Raw genomic sequence first — 14,159 nt, 5'->3', positions numbered from 1 at the left:
ACCCTTTTGGATTTTTTGTAATTTTATGAATTACTTTTACATTTTATTTTGAGTGTTTTAATTGCCCATTTTAATTTGAAATGTAACGAATTGCACATCAAACTAGCACATTTGATAAGCTTTTGAATCTCAAAAAATGTCCTCTCCCCTGCCCTCCTGCCCCAAGAGCGCACTCCTCTGACTTGCATGCAGTGGCCACTGGCTGCGCGTGCCGGGGAGACTTGAATACTGTAGGAGGATACTTTAGAGTTGGATCTGTCATGTGTGTCTCTCACTGTCAGGGACAAAGATTTGAGCAACTTCACTGCTTGTTAGAAAGAGGCAGATGTCAGCAGCAGAACAAACAAAAAAATTGAGTAAAAATGTGTTGTTTCGACAGCATAGATAACTAACTTGCTAGACCATTTACATCGTCATTCACTTTGATCAGCTGTCTCTCATTCTGTCAATCAGCCCTCGTCGTCTCTAGGCCTAGGAGTCACTGGCACTAGCTTGCTTATAATGTGTGATGAGTGAGTGTGCTGTTGCAGAAAATAAAAGGCCTATATGTTGACATTTTGGCTCCAGAGGCAGTTGGTATGTTATGTCAAAGTTCTGTGCACGCCCTGCTTCCAGATATCCATTCAATGTTAATTTTTTATAGTATGAATATATTTTGATAGTTACCTAATATGAATTAGCTAATAAATATTTGAAAGCCGAACATTGTATGACTCTTCCTGAACTATTTCCTAGTTTAGTGCTTTAATTTGCTAATTGACATTATGATCTGGGTCAAGACAACATGTCAGGAAGACTGAATCAGGAGAAGTAAAAATAAATTACATCATACCTGTTGCTGCGAAAAGATAAAGAATAAAGGAGAAGCAATAAGTCATGAGAAGAGCTTATAATATTTCCTGTCTCGTTATAACCCTGATTGTGATCTCTGTGCTTTCTGTCTATCTACTCTCTCTCCTTCTTTTTTGAGGGAATGATGACAGTCCGTCAGACACACGCTCGACAATGGGCCACGACTGCCCTAAATCACAACGCCTTCGTTAGCTAGGTCAACACTGCTAAAGACCAGGGTGGCGGGGGTAGCTGAAGTGATCAGTACAGCAGCCTTATTCGAAAGACTGCCCCCCCCCACACACACACACAAGTTCTGGTGTGTCCTAAATCAATATGCAACCACACCAAGCACATTTTTTTTTAAAATACACTCTACCTGTAATTGCTATGTAAACATACATGTTTTGGGGCATTTATTATGAAGTGGGGCAGGAGCTTCTTTTAAAAGTTTCCTGTTCTACAAAGGAGAGTTTGAGAATCATGTAAGGCTGTCAGGTGTCAGTGTGCAGAGGTGAGGACGGAATCAGGCGCAGGACACAGAACTGAGTAAAACAACGTACTATACTCAAAAAAATAAGCAACCATAAATTCCACGCTTCCCACTAAGACAGCGCACTGTCCAACCAATGCCAGGATGACCAGAGGAGGGTGACGTGTGAGCACAACAGATCAATCGATCACGAACATCAGACGGATCACACGTCCAACTGGACACTGGGTGGGAGTGGGCTCCGCACATAATGCCCGCATCAACCTCCCATACCACCGGTGCCACCAGGCAAGAAGCCGGATGTATGGGAGTGGGATCCGTGGACCGCTCCTCTGTGTCATACATCTGGGACAGTGCGTCTGCCTCAGCGTTCTGGGAACCTGGTCTGTAGGATAGAGGGAACACAAAACGGGTGAAAAACATGGCCCACTTAAGGGCGCTGTACTGCAGCGCCAGCTGTGCCACCAGAGACTCTGGGTTCGCGCCCAGGCTCTGTCGTAACCGTGACCGGGAAGTCCGTGGGGCGACGCACAATTGGCCTAGCGTCGTCCGGGTTAGGGAGGGTTTGGCCGGTAGGGATATCCTTGTCTCATCGCACACTAACGACTCCTGTGGCGAGTCGGGCGCAGTGCACGCTAACCAAATTTGCTAGGTGCACGGTGTTTCCTCTGACACATTGGTGCGGCTGGCTTCCGGGTTGGATGCACGCTGTGTTAAGAAGCAGTGCGGCTTGGTTGGGTTGTGTATCGGAGGACGCATGACTTTCAACCTTCGTCTCTCCCGAGCCCGTATGGGAGTTGTAGCGATGAGACAAGATAGTAGCTACTAACAATTGGATACCACGAAATTGGGGAGAAAAAGGGGTAAAAAAAATAAATAATTATAATTTGAAAAAACATGGCCCACCTTGCCTGGCGAGGATTCATTCTCCTTGCTGCCCGGATGTACTCCAGATTGCGGTGGTCAGTCCAAATGAGAAAAGGGTGCCAATACCTCCACCTTTTCAGAGCCCCAACAACAGCCAACAGCTCCCGGTCACCCACATCATAGTTTCGCTCCATCGAGCTGAGCTTCTTCGAAAAGAACGCACAGGGGTGGAGATTTGGTGGCATACCCGAGCGCTGAGACAGCACAGCTCCTATCCCAGCCTCGAACGCTAAGGAGGGATCAGGATGAGCCAACACCGGTGCTGAGGTAAACAGAGCCTTCAGGTGACCAAAAGCCCTGTCCGCCCCAGCTGAACACTGCAGTCGCACCGGTCCCCCCTTCAGCAAAGAGGTAATGGGAGCCGCTATCTGACCAAAGCCCTGGATAAACCTCCGGTAGTAGGTGGCAAACCCTAAGAACCGCTGCACCTCCTTTACCGTGGTTGGAGTCGGCCAATTACGCACGGCTGAAATGCAGTCATTCTCCATCTCCACCCCTGACTCAGACAGGCGGTACCCTAGTAAGGAGACGGATTGTTGGAAGAACAGACATTTCTCAGCCTTAACGTACAGGTCATGCTATAACAGTCGACCAAGCACCTTGAGCACCAGAGACACATGCTCTGCGCATGTAGCGGAGTATATTAGAATGTCATCTATATACACCACTACACCCTGCCTGTGCAGGTCCCTGAAAATCTTGTCTACAAAGGATTGGAAGACGGATGGAGAATTCATCAACCCGTACGGCATGACGAGGTACTCATAGTGCCCAGAGGTGGTACTAAATGCCGTCTTCCACTCCTCCCCCTCCCGGATACGCACCATGTTGTAAGCGCTCCTGAGATCCAATTTGGTGAAGAAGCGCGCACCATGCAATGACTCTGTCACACTGGCTATGAGAGGCAACGGGTAACTATACTTCACCGTGATCTGATTTAAACCTCTATAGTCAATGCACGGGCATAAATCCTTCTTCTTCACAAAAAAGAAACTCGTGGAGGCAGGTGAAGTGGAAGGCCAAATGTATCCGTGTCCCAGAGATTCGGCGACATGTGTTTCCGTAGCTGCCGTCTCCTCCTGTGACAGAGGATACACTTTACTCCAGGGAAGTGCTGCGTCTACCAGGAGATCTGTCACACAATGCCCCCGTCGATGGGGTGGTAGTTGAGTCGCCTTCCTTTTCACTCTGGGCGAGAGCCAAATCGGCATATTCAGGGGGGATGTGCATGGTGGAGACCTGGTTTGGACTCTCCACCGTAGTTGCACCTATGGAAACACCTACACATCTCCCTGAACACTGATGTGACCATCCCTTGAGAGCCCTCTGTTGCCACGAAATAGTGGGGTCATGATAGGCCAACCAGTCCCAACACCACAGGAAATGCAGGAGAATCGATCAGGAAGAGACTAATTCTCTCCTCATGACCCTCCTGCATTATCATACATAGTGGAGCTGTGACCTCCCTAATCAGGCCCGACCCTAAAGGATGACTATCTAAGGAATGTACAGGGAAGGGCACATCAACAGGAACAATAGTGATCCAAATAAAATTCACAGCTGCGCCTGAATCTACTAGCACCTTATGCTGGGAATGCGGGGAAAACTCAGGGAATTCTATAAATATACACATGTGCGCAACAGGAAGCTCTGGGTGCGTTGGGTGCCTACTCACCTGGGATGATCCACCAGTGCCCTGCCTGCTGCCTCGACTTCCTGGGAACCTCTCCAGCACCTGCCAGCAGTGGGTCCTCTGCGGCCACAGGTAGTGCAGCAAACGGCCCCCCCTTCAGGTCATCCTTAGAGCAGCACCTCCGAGCTCCATATGTGTAGGATCGGAGGTGCTGGGGGATGGAATGGACGGACCCTGATCCGGGCGTCCGCGGGTGGCCAACAGGTTATCTAGCCGGATAGATAAATCCACCAGCTGGTCGGGGTAAGGGTGCTGTCCCTGCAGGCCAGCTCCTGACGAATGTCCTCATGTAGACTACACCGGTAACGGTCGATCAGGACCCTCTCATTCCATCCCGCGCTAGCAGCCAGGGTCCTGAAGTCCAGTGCGAATTCCTGTGCGATCCTCATCCCCTGTATGAGATGGAACAAGCGTTCCCCCTCCGCTCTCCCCTCAGGTGGATGATCGAAGACCGCCCGGAAGCTGCGGGTGAAATCCTTATAGTGGGCGTCTATACTTCCCCATTCAGCGTTGGCCCACTCAAGCGCTTTCCCCGACAGACAGGAGATGAGGGCGGACACGCTCTCGTATCCCGAGGGAGCCGGGTGGACGATCGCCAGGTAGAGCTCCAACTGGAGCAGGAACCCCTGGCACCCGGCAGCCGTCCCATCATATGTGCTCGGGAGCGAGACCCGAATCCCACTGGGTCCAGGTGACGGAGGCGTGGACAGCGGTGTGGGTTGTGGTGTTGGTTGGGGTGAAGTTGATGGGGTTGTTGGAAAACCCCCTCTCTTCCATCGTTCCATGGTGAGCAGCACGCGATCCATGGCTGTGCCAAGATGTTGGAGCATCGTCGCGTGCTGCTGGGCGCGTTCCTCTACTGGTACCGGATGACTGGGTGCACCTGCTGACTCCATATTTTTGTTGCGTGATTCTGTCACGTGTCAGTGTGCAGAGGTGAGGACGGAGTCAGGCGAACTGAGTAAAATAACGTACTTTACTCGAAAAATAAACAACCATAAATTCCTCGCAGGGAAAACACACCATAACACAGAAGACTACCACAAAACAAGAAACAATCACGCACAAAACATCATGGGAACCAGAGGGTTAAATAGGGAAAATAATTATAACGTAATGGGAACCAAGTGTGTACAGTCAAGACAAAACAAATGGAAAAAGAAACGTAGATCGGTGGCAGCTAGAAAGCCGGTCACGACGACCGCCGAATGCCGCCCGAACAAGGAGAGGCACCAACTTTGGCGGAAGTCGTGACAAAGGCTTACACACTGTGTTTCTGTTTGTGTGTTTGTTTATTTGGTTGTGTGTTTGTTTGTTTACACTACCAGGGCACAGATGTGACAAACACTGACACACAGGTCTAAAATTATCTTCACGACTCATCTCAGGCGATGTGTGTGTGTGTGTGTGTGCATGCGTTTGAGAGCTGAGGGAACACCAGTGTGATTTACCGGTGTGATTAAATGTGATTAATTTACTTGTTTACTGTATATCTGTTTACTGTTTTGAATCTCTCACTCACTTATCTCTCACTCTCTCTCTCTCTCTCCCCCTCCCTCCCCCTCTCTCTTTCTTTCTCAGGCAGAGCAGAGAAATGCAGAAGGAGTCATGTGTCCCTGATGCAGACTTGTTTGTTATGTTAGTTGACTGGCTGTTTGGTTCTGGGGTACATCAAGTACTTGGACACAGTCATAGGAGTAAACAGATTGGGCAGATACAGAATTGTCCAGGTTTTTACAAGGTCAACAACAATAGCAGACTGTTGTTGAGCAGAACTAGTGATATCTGTCAGACATGGTTGGTTGCCATAGAACAATATCATCACTGAATAAATTGCATTTATATAGCTCATATGTCCAACTCAATGCACTGTATGTATGGGGGTATCTCAGCCCTTCTATCATATGACTCTCTTCCTCACACACATCTGGCACCACCTGTAGCACCCAGCCCATTAGAACTGAGGAAGAGATCATATGTAGAAGTGGTGGATGAGGTCAGGATGAGGATAGGGATGAATGTGTGTGTGTGTGTGTGTTTCAGTACACCTCCCTGTCAGAGTGCTATGGCATTAAAGGGACCTGATTTAAAACACATCTCTCCTTTTATGAATGAAATGATGAGAAACACTGTTGGGCACTTTGCCTTTCCTATTCCCATTTAGTATCCTTCTCTGTGTTAATAAGGGTGTTAATTATCAAAGTAGACAGGTAATTCAATTAAAGCATAATTGGCTACATGCGTTGGCTGTAGTACAACATTTTCCCTCATAATTAAAGAGAATTATGAGAGGATTCACCCAGACTGTCAGAGCTGAAAACACCATGATCCCTCCTTGACACCCTCACACTGCCTTTGGAAAGGAAGGGGAGAGAGAGTTAAGGAGAAGGTGAGTGGATTAACTACTTAAATCTGTCCGCGTGTGTGTCGGTATGTGTGTAATCTTACGTGTGTGTGTGTGTGTGTGTGTGTGTGAGAGGTTGTTGGAGTTTGTGTGTATGAGAGAAAGAGGTTGTTTATGTGTATTTGTGTGTGTGTGTGTCAGAGAGAGCAGGATATTTGTGAGTGTGATAACTGCATGAAAGAAATGGCATCTTTATACAGCCATCTGGGAGTGATGTAGTAAAATAAAACAATAAAATATAAGTTACTGCTGCTGATGTTTACAAACAATCCCCAAGCTTCCCTGAGAATCAAACCCAGACTGGAACACATACACACAGCAGGGAGACACCCACACACACACACACACACACACACAGAGCGAGGGAAAGGGAGTGAAAGACAGAGAACACGCCATTCACATAAACACAAATACACAAACATGTGCAAACACAGACACAGTCCCTGTGGTTTTTACAGTGTCATCAACAACAGCAGACTTTGAGTTGAACTAGTGATATCAAACATGGCTGGTTGTAATAGAACAATATCATCATACTGTGTGTAGTGCAGACAGTGGCTGGGCTTCCACTATAACTTAGATTAGCTAGTGTGATTGGTGGATGGATCACAAGGAGAATCCCAGCCTGTTTTCATTAACCACTCATAAACATGTTTACTGGTACAGCTGCTCCCCATTACACCGTACAGAAACCTGGACTCAGGGGTAGACGTAACATAGTAAACGAAAATCCAGGACCCTCAAATTAGTATAATGTTACGTTTGGTATGGTAAGTATTAATATGTGGATGTCCATCATCCATTTTGTATGATATGTTACGAATTATAATTCATATGATATGTTACTTATTACAATTTGTTGTGGCCAACGTTAGCTAGGTGGCTAGGTTAATCTAGGGTTCATTTTAGGGTTAGGAGTTAGGTTAAAGGGTTAGGGGAAGGGTTAGCTAGATTATTGCATTAGTCACATGCACAGGGTCGCAGATGTACAGTAAAATTCTTAAACACCGAGCTCCAACAGTGCAGGTCAAAGAGAAGTGAATGAAACAATGTGTACATATTTTTAGATTCGATTAGTTTATTGGTCACATGCACAGGGTCGCAGATGTAATCCACAGACATGCGTCAACGACACACAGATGCTCAAACACATGCAGACACACAAACACTTGCACACACGTACGCGCACACACACACAGAGGCTGTGGCATTTGTGAGTTGTGTTCATGATTTTCCTCCTGAGAAAGATCTCTCAGGAACACTCATATTAGTATGAACATCAGTGCTAATCTGACATTTAACGTCATCATATTACAAACTCACTCACTCCACCTTCTGACGTCACACACCTCTCTCTCTCTCTTTGGGGGGGTGTTCAACTCATTGTGTACACACACACACACACACACACACACACACACACACACACACACACACACACACACACACAGAGAAACACTGCCCTCCCTTCCTCAATCTGATCTTGTATCAAAGCAAACAAATGACATGCTGTCTTTCTCCCTCCCTCACTCTTTTTTGATCTGTCGTTCTGTAGACTGACACGCGGTATCTCGCCAGCTGACATTATCAATCGTTGCGTGGCGCTGCAGTGTTCCGGCGGGGCAGTGGTTTCCACAGGGGAGACTACATTACAACAGGCCTCTTTGTTTGGTTTAACCCTCCAGAGGAAGAACTCTGACTAGGCCTGGAGCTGAGCTGACTGGGCCTGGCTGGAGGAATAGCATAGAGGGAGAGGGAAAGAAGCTGAGGGATAATGAGGTGAATATTGTGGTGAAGGTGAGGGTATAAACCCCAGGTTTTCTGTGACACACACACACTCACCCACACCGTCATCCACAGAGATGCGTCAACGACGCACGGCCACACACAATATTTTTTCCATCTTTACGGAAAAAAAATGCTAAATCAACTTGCAGAAAATAACGTTCTCTTCACGGAATTACAGTTTTCGATCATTTCATTTGATAATAAAAAAAATCTAAAATGTTGTCTGTCCAGATCTCTGTGTTACACTGTATTGCATCCTTCACCTCTGTCAGTGTTTAATAGAAATCTATATCTCTATTATGGAGACGATCTCTCCGTTGTGTGTGTAGAATCAATATACGTCATGAAATTAAAAACATTTTATTTTCTCTCTGTTTTCTGAACTGTGTTGTAGGTGTGTGTTTGTTGGTTTTGAATGGATCAATGACTGCCTTTGACTAGGGTCCCTGCTCGGAACCTATTCAACTCTCCTCCTATGGATTCTCAGTGATTTCAAGGCAAACTACTCTCATATGAAAGTTGAAACACACACACACACACCTTCACTTTTTCCCTATTGTCCAAGACTCTTCACCAAAACAACCTTGTAATTTATTGAGAGTATGTGTATTGTTGAGTAGACACGCACACACACACACACACACATATTAATAAATGTTTCCTTATTTAAAAAGTATTGCAGATCTTAGGATAGTATCATTTATTCAAACCATGTTAAATATGACTACAGTGAGTTAACTATTATTTTGGAATAATGTAAAATTCTATTTTTTTTTTGTTAATCAAAATACAATAATTAATATCAAACCCCGAAATAACTAAAAACATTAATATTTGTAAAAAAAATCATTATCTTAATCATTTCAAAAAGCACAGCAGATGAAAAAGAAACACAGAAATAAGATTACAATATCAAACAACAATTTCTGTCTTAGAATAATTGGCATTCTAATTTAAGTAAATAAATAAAAAATATTCCCATAACTGGAACAATAAAAACAAACCAATATCAAACAGGCTAAGAAATCACAGGAACAATGCAGGTAAAAATAATACTCACATTTTTTGCTACCCTTCCCCAGATCTGTGCTTTGACACAATCCTGTCTCGGTGCTCTATGGGAAATTCCTTCGACCTCATGGCTTGGTTTTTGCTCTGATGTGCACTGTCACCTGTGGGACCCTATATAGACAGCTGTGTGCCTTGATCAAGGATGATCAATGGAAACAGGATATACCTGAGCTCAATTTCGAGTCTCATAGCAAAGGGTTTGAATACTTATGTAAATAAGGTATTTCAGTTTTTTATTTGTAATACATTTGCAAAAACATTACAACCTTTTTTCACTTTGTCATTATGGGCTATTGTGTGGATTGATGAGAAAATGTTTAATTTAATCAATTTTATAATAAGGCTGTAACAAAACAAAATGTGGAAAAAGGAAGGAATGTAATATATATATATACACTGTTTATATATAATGGATATTTATATATACACTGTTTATATATAATGGATATTTATATACACTGTTTATATACAATGGAAATGTATATATGTATGTATATATATATACATTTCTATTGTATATAAACAGTGTATATAAATATCCATTATATATAAACAGTGTATATATATATTATATATAAACAGTGTATATATAAATATCCAATATATATCAATTGTGTATATATGTATATTTTTAGCATTGTCTTGCATTAGGAGGAACCCAGGGCCAATCGCACCAGCATATGGTCTCAAAAAAATAAAGGGAACACTAAAATAACACATCCTAGATCTGAATGAATGAAAAATTCTTCTTTTTTCTTTACATAGTTGAATGTGCTGACAAGAAAATCACACAAAAATGTTCAATGGAAATCAAATGTATCAACACATGGAGGTCTGGATTTTGAGTCACACTCCAAATTAAAGTGGAAAACCACACTACAGGCTGATCCAACTTTGATGTAATGTCCTTAAAACAAGTGAAAATGAGGCTCAGTAGTGTGTGTGGCCTCCACGTGCCTGTATGACCTCCCTACGACGCCTGGGCATGCTCCTGGTGAGGTGGCGGATGGTCTGCTGAGGGATCTCCTCCCAGACCTAGACTAAAGCATCCGCCAACTCCTGGACAGTCTGTGGTGCAACGTGGCATTGGTGGATGGAGCGAGACATGATGTCCCAGATGTGCTCAATTGGATTCAGGTCTGGGGAACGGGAGGGCCAGTCCATAGCATCAATGCCTTCCTCTTGCAGGAACTGCTGACACACTCCAGCCACATGAGGTCTAGCATTGTCTTGCATTAGGAGGAACCCAGGGCCAACCGCACCAGCATATGGTCTCACAAGGGGTCTGAGGATCTCATCTCATTTACATTTAAGTCATTTAGCAGACGCTCTTATCCAGAGCGACTTACAAATTGGTGCGTTCACCTTAAGACATCTAGTGGAACAGCCACTTTACAATAGTGCATCTAAATCTTTTAAGGGGGGTGAGAAGGATTACTTTATCCTATCCTAGGTATTCCTGAAAGAGGTGGGGTTTCAGGTGTCTCCGGAAGGTGGTGATTGACTCCGCTGTCCTGGCGTCGTGAGGGAGTTTGTTCCACCATTGGGGGGCCAGAGCAGCGAACAGTTTTGACTGGGCTGCGCGGGAACTGTACTTCCTCAGTGGTAGGGAGGCGAGCAGGCCAGAGGTGGATGAACGCAGTGCCCTTGTTTGGGTATAGGGCCTGATCAGAGCCTGGAGGTACTGAGGTGCCGTTCCCCTCACAGCTCCGTAGGCAAGCACCATGGTCTTGTAGCGGATGCGAGCTTCAACTGGAAGCCAGTGGAGAGAGCGGAGGAGCGGGGTGACGTGAGAGAACTTAGGAAGGTTGAACACCAGACGGGCTGCGGTGTTCTGGATGAGTTGTAGGGGTTTAATGGCACAGGCAGGGAGCCCAGCCAACAGCGAGTTGCAGTAATCCAGACGGGAGATGACAAGTGCCTGGATTAGGACCTGCGCTGCTTCCTGTGTGAGGCAGGGTCGTACTCTGCGGATGTTGTAGAGCATGAACCTACAAGAACGGGCCACCGCCTTGATGTTAGTTGAGAACGACAGGGTGTTGTCCAGGATCACGCCAAGGTTCTTAGCGCTCTGGGAGGAGGACACAATGGAGTTGTCAACCGTGATGGCGAGATCATGGAACGGGCAGTCCTTCCCCGGGAGGAAGAGCAGCTCCGTCTTGCCGAGGTTCAGCTTGAGGTGGTGATCCGTCATCCACACTGATATGTCTGCCAGACATGCAGAGATGTGATTCGCCACCTGGTCATCAGAAGGGGGAAAGGAGAAAATTAATTGTGTGTCGTCTGCATAGCAATGATAGGAGAGACCATGTGAGGTTATGACAGAGCCAAGTGACTTGGTGTATAGCGAGAATAGGAGAGGGCCTAGAACAGAGCCCTGGGGGACGCCAGTGGTGAGAGCGCAGATTCTCGCCACGCCACCTGGTAGGAGCGACCTGTCAGGTAGGACGCAATCCAAGCGTGGGCCGCGCCGGAGATGCCCAACTCGGAGAGGGTGGAGAGGAGGATCTGATGGTTCACAGTATCGAAGGCAGCCGATAGGTCTAGAAGGATGAGAGCAGAGGAGAGAGAGTTAGCTTTAGCAGTGCGGAGGGCCTCCGTGATACAGAGAAGAGCAGTCTCAGTTGAATGACTAGTCTTGAAACCTGACTGATTTGGATCAAGAAGGTCATTCTGAGAGAGATAGCGGGAGAGCTGGCCAAGGACGGCACGTTCAAGAGTTTTGGAGAGAAAAGAAAGAAGGGATACTGGTCTGTAGTTGTTGACATCGGAGGGATCGAGTGTAGGTTTTTTTCAGAAGGGTGCAACTCTCGCTCTCTTGAAGACAGAAGGGACGTAGCCAGCGGTCAGGGATGAGTTGATGAGCGAGGTGAGGTAAGGGAGAAGGTCTCCGGAAATGGTCTGGAGAAGAGAGGAGGGAATAGGGTCAAGCGGGCAGGTTGTTGGGCGGCCGGCCGTCACAAGACGCGAGATTTCATCTGGAGAGAGAGGGGAGAAAGAGGTCAGAGCACAGGGTAGGGCAGTGTGAGCAGAACCAGCGGTGTCGTTTGACTTAGCAAACGAGGATCGGATGTCGTCGACCTTCTTTTCAATCTCGGTACTTAACGGCAGTCAGGCTACCTCTGGCGAGCACATGGAGGGCTGTGCGGCCCCCCCAAAAAATGCCACCCCACACCATGACTGACCCACCGCCAAACCGGTCATGCTGGAGGATGTTGCAGGGAGCATAACATCCTCCACGGCGTCTCCAGACTCTGTCACATCTGTCACATGTGCTCAGTGTGAACCTTCTTTCATCTGTGAAGAGCACAGGGTGCCAGTGGCGAATTTGCCAATCTTGGTGTTCTTTGGCAACTGCCAAACGTCCTGCACGGTGTTGGGCTGTAAGCACAACCCCCATCTGTGGACGTCGGGCCCTCATACCACCCTCATGGAGTCTGTTTCTGGCAGTGCTCCTCCTGCTCCTCCTTGCACAAAGGCGGAGGTAGCGGTCCTGCTGCTGGGTTGTTGCCCTCCTACGGCCTCCTCCACGTCTCCTGATGTACTGGCCTGTCTCCTGGTAGCGCCTCCATGCTCTGAACACTACGCTGACAGACACAGGAAACCTTCTTGCCACAGCTCGCATTGATGTGCCATCCTGGATGAGCTGCACTACCTGAGCCACTTGTGTGAGTTGTAGAGTCCGTCTCATGCTACCACTAGAGTGAAAGCAGCGCCAGCATTCAAAAGTGACCAAAACATCAGCCAGGAAGCATAGGAACTGAGAAGTGGTCTGTGGTCACCACCTGCAGAACCACTCCTTTATTGGGGGTGTCTTGCTAATTGCCTATCATTTCCACCTGTTGTCTATTCCATTTGCACAACAGCATGTGAAATGTATTGTCAATCAGTGTTGCTTCCTAAGTGGACAGTTTGATTTCACAGAAGTGTGATTGACTTGGAGTTACATTGTGTTGTTTAAGTGTTCCCTTTATTTTTTTGAGCAGTGTATATATGTATATATGTATATATGTATATATACACTGTTTATATATAATATATATATATATTTATATATATATATACACTGTTTATATATAATGGATATATTTATATACACTGCTTATATATAATGGCAAAAACATACTGTACACTCAAGCGGCTCATTTGGCTGGTGCGTGGTGCTTCCAACACCAGGGTTGTGGGTTTGAGCCCTGCGTGGCCCACATTCACTGAATATAAATCTTAACTGTAATTCACTTTAGAAGAAAACATCAGCTAAAGGACCATTAAATGTAATATTAAACACACACAGGCTCCCTATCTCACTGCAGGGCTAATGTGCTGAATGTGCAAAAGTAGTTAAGGACACATTGGGGCAATGTCCCTCTAAACTTACACTATCTCTGTCAGGACTAATCAGATGGCCAGGGCTTATACACACCATATAGTATTTTGTTCTCAGTACTGATGAGAGGAAAAGCACACACTCATGAATACACACACCCCAAACCCTCCTCTCCCTGCAATGATGAGAGCAATAATTTTTGTTTTCTTTGAAAGATTTCTCCCCAGCAGCAAGGCCAGATGAGGATTGATTCCTGCAGATTCTATTGTTAATCCTGGTTAGAATTTAAATAGAAGAGAAATGATTGCCTTTCTCTCTCTCCTCCTCCTCTCTTTCTCTCCATCTCTCTCAGCGGGCTCAGAAAGCCTGACCTCTGCGTTTTTTTCCCGTCCTTCAGATTGGTTTTAAATACTGGGCAGATTAAAGCACAGCCATGAAAGCTCACATTAGCCATATATTTAAAAATCTCCTATTCTGATAATCCATGTATTTGTCAGAATCAAACACAGGGGAATAGAAAAGGACAAATGATATAATGAGGAAGCAGAGCGAGACATATTGTGGAAAGGAATTGTGTGGAGAGAGATACATTTAGCTGAATATGGCACGGCTAGAAGGAAGTCCT

Source organism: Oncorhynchus nerka, linkage group LG2 (genome assembly GCF_034236695.1).
Source record: "Oncorhynchus nerka isolate Pitt River linkage group LG2, Oner_Uvic_2.0, whole genome shotgun sequence".
Classification (NCBI taxonomy): Eukaryota; Metazoa; Chordata; class Actinopteri; order Salmoniformes; family Salmonidae; genus Oncorhynchus; species Oncorhynchus nerka.
The sequence above is the reverse complement of the archived record's forward strand: the minus strand, read 5'-3'. Positions refer to the sequence as shown.